This window comes from Asparagus officinalis, chromosome 4, assembly GCF_001876935.1.
Source record: "Asparagus officinalis chromosome 4, Aspof.V1, whole genome shotgun sequence".
Lineage (NCBI taxonomy): Eukaryota > Viridiplantae > Streptophyta > Magnoliopsida > Asparagales > Asparagaceae > Asparagus > Asparagus officinalis.
The window spans coordinates 86,174-90,200 of record NC_033797.1 but is presented as its reverse complement, the minus strand read 5'-3'; positions in this window follow the sequence as shown (position 1 = coordinate 90,200).

Genomic DNA, 4,027 nt, shown 5'->3' with positions numbered 1-4,027 from the left:
ACTGAAATGAATGGGGTAGCTGGGTATTTATAAGCATTCAAGAGATCGGCCCTAACCCCAAAGAAAAAGACAAAAACATTCAAAACTCAAAAAATCTAGAAATAGGACAAAACTAGCCGTTAGAAGCTTATCAGTCGACTGATGGGGTTCGTCAGTCGACTGATGAGCTGACCGTTGTAAGCGGTTTGCAGCTCGTCGGTCGACTGAAGAGCTTATCAGTCGACTGAAGGATTCATCAGTCGACTGATAGATCGTCAGTCACAAAAGCAAAAACTTTTGATGATTCTAGCCAGTTTTTTCAGTTGACTGATCCTTTTGTATCAGTCGATTGATAATAGATTTTCAGCCTGTTTTGATTTTTGAAAAAGAATTTTTAGGGCATTTAAAAAATAGTAAATAAATTCTAAAAAATGTGAAACTTTGGAAAAAGTTTTCAAGTATAATAACAAACTTGTTTGAATTTTTTTTGCAAAAAGAACCTCGTATTTGTGAAAACTCAACGTTTAGCAAAAATGTCAAAATACGAGTTTTGAAAATGTGTGACTGTGTTATCCTAAGAACTTCAAATGTAATCTATCATACCACTTTCCTACATTAAGCACTAGAGAGAAATAAAAATATAAATATCCCTCACATATAAGTACATAGCTTGAGTCTTGATATTTGCTTCTATATTGATGAAGCTTCTCTTGTATGTTGTGCTCTTTGAAAGCTTTGCTTCATCACTTTGCCTCCACCTCCTTGGATATCATCGTTGTAGCTTGTTGTTCCATCAAATCCTCCAATAATGATGCTAACAAGCTTGATAAATTGTAATCTACACAATATAGCTCAACAAGCAATTAGCACCAATAATGATGTTTGTAAATTATCATCAAAACAAAAAGGCCAACAATCTTCCACTTTTCATGATGACAAACAACCATTATTCAAGAGCAAATAAAAGTGAATATTTAGCTTATAGATAGTTGCTCCCCCTATCTATAAGGCTCTCTCCCCCTAACTATGTGCACAAAAGAGATGTTTCTCCCCCTTTGGCACCATTAAAAAATGGGGTAGATAAAACAAGATGCATGCAAAAACCCACAAGATACCCGCCAAGTGTTGGCCTACACGTGTCACATTCCTCAAGTGTTTGGATTTATAACCTCTCCCTATGCATTACTACCAACCCACTCCTCTTAGAATAGACCCAATCTCTCCCAACTACTCACACAAAGTATCCTAGTGTGTTTAAACATGTTATGACAATGAATATAAATCAAATATTAAGATATAAAAGTGATAGATCAAAAACCAATATCAAACAAAGTCATTAAAACAACCAATCAAAGAATGCACATGCCCAACTCATTTCTTATGCGACAAAAATTTTCTTCACAAAGAGGCTTGGTAAGGATGTTTTGCTAATTGTGATTCAGTATCAATATAAACAAGAGATACATCTTTCCTCTACATGATCACGTAAGAAATAATGGCGTACATCTATATGCTTGGTTCTAGAATGCAAAACAAATTTTTTTTAAATATTAATAACACTAGTATTATCACAAAGTATTTTTGTATCATGAAAATATAAATCAAAATCAAGCAAATTTTGTTTCATCCATAAAAGTTGTGCACAACACAAGCCAACGGCAATGTCTTCCGCTTCTATAGTGGACAAGACAACACAATTTTATTTCTTGGATGTTCAAGACACAAGAGAGTTACCAAAAACTTGACATGTACCATTCATATTCTTGCGGTCTACCCTACAACCAGCAAAGTCGGCATCACAACATCCACAAAGATCAAAAGATGTGTTTTTAGGATAAAATAAACTAAGTTCTATGGTGCCATTAATATACTTAATAATTTTTTTGACCGCAACCAAATGAGATTTTTTAGGAGAAGCCTAAAAACGTGCACATGCACAAACACTAAATATTATATTCGGCCTACTAGCGGTAAGATAAAGTAGACTACCAATCATACCTTGATAAAATTATTGGTCTACCTTCTCACCACTCTCATCCGCATCCAACTTGATGGCTGTGCGCATTGGAGTTGGTGTATGTTTGGAATTCTCCATCTTGAATTTCTTGACCAACTCTCTAGCATATTTGCTTTGCGACACGAATATTCCATCATTTATTTGTTTGACTTGGAGACCGAGAAAGAACGTAAGCTCTCTCATGATGCTCATCTCAAATTGATCTTGCATAATTTTGAAAAAATCCTTGCACAAAGATTCATTAGTGGTACCAAAAATAATATCATCAATATAAATTTGAACCAAAATGAAATCATTTTTTTTTCTAACAAAAAGAGTATTGTCAATTTTTCCTTTTAAAAAATCATTATCAATAAGAAAACTTGAGAGGCGATCATACCAAGCTCTAGGAGCTTGTTTTAACCCATATAAAGCTTTTTGAACCTGGTAAACATGATTTGAAAATGAAGAATCAATAAAGCCCGGGGGTTGCTCAACATATACCTCTTCTTCTATAAAACCATTCAAGAAAGGACTTTTAACAACCATTTGAAATAACTTTTTAAAACTAGCAAAGGTCAAAAACATCCTATTGATTCCAATCTTGCATAGCTAAAATTGTTCACTTTATCATGCATAGCTAAAACTCAAAACTCATCTTTTAAAGCATCATCAATACGTTTAGGCTCAATTTGTGATAAGTAAGATACATTACCACATTCGTTCATTGCTTTTGAGCGAGTCATGACGCCTTTGGATGTACTCCCTATAATTTGTTACTTGGGATAATCCAGTGCAAATTTCCATGTCTTGGGGAGTTCTTCTAGATTTTGTTCATTGTTGACTTTCTCAATATTTGGTGCATCCGTTGAAGGTTAGTCGTTTATTTGCAAAAGCTCCAATCTTCCCTCAATATCATCATCATCCCTAGGCAAACCATCTTGTGAACTACCATTAGTTTCATCAAAAGTAACGTTTACAGACTCTTCAACAACGAGTGTTTGTTTGTTGAAAACCCGATACGCCTTACTCCATGATGTATATCCCAAAAATATACCACTATCAATATTTGAATCAAACTTATCATGGTGATATTTAGTGTTTAAGATAAAACATTTGCAACCAAAGATTCGAAAATATCCAATATTTGGGGTTTTGCCAAAAAAGAGTTCATAAGGAGGTTTTTTGAAAATAGATCTAATTAAAACCCTGACCCTGATCCCCTGACCCTGACCCTAACCCCAACCCTAAACCCTAACCCTAACCATAATAACTCTAACCCTAACCCTAACCATAATAACCCTAACCCTAACCCTAACCCTAGAACCCTAACCTAACCCATTTAAAACCCTAAACCCTAACCTTAACCTTAAAAACCCTAACCCTAACCCTAACCCTAACCCCAACCCCAACCCTAACCTAACTCTGAACCCTAACCCTAACCCTAACCCCAACCCCAACCCCAACCCCAACCCCACACCCAACCTGACCCTAACCCTAACCCTAACCCTAACACCCTTAACCCTGACCCTGACCCTAACCCTAACCCTAGTCCTAGCCCTAACCCTAGCCCTGATCCTGACCATAAACCTAATTCTACTTTTTTATGTAAGATTGACATTCTTAGTTTTTTTTTGTAAAATTGAAATTTGAAGTTGTTTCTTGCAATTTGCCCGACTTTTTGGGTGTTTTTTGTGAATTTTAATTTTTCTAGGAGGCTGTTTAGGGTTCCTAGAATTTCAATATAGTGTTTGTACTTTTGAAATTTTTAGGGTCTTTTGTAAATTTCAAACAATTATGTGTATTTTGGCAATTTTCAAAAGTTTAAGGGTGTCTTCTATAATTTTAAGCTTTGTCTAGGGCTGTTTTTATGTTTGAAATCTTTCGTGTTTTTTTGAAGTTTTGAAATTTTCAGAAATTTTGATGATTTTTGTTGAGGTTTACATTATTGAGGGTGTTTTTATAATTTTATAATTGTTTGGGGTGGGGATAGTTTATAAATTTTTTAGTTTACAATGAATTTGAATCTTGCCGATTTTCAAGTTTGAGGGA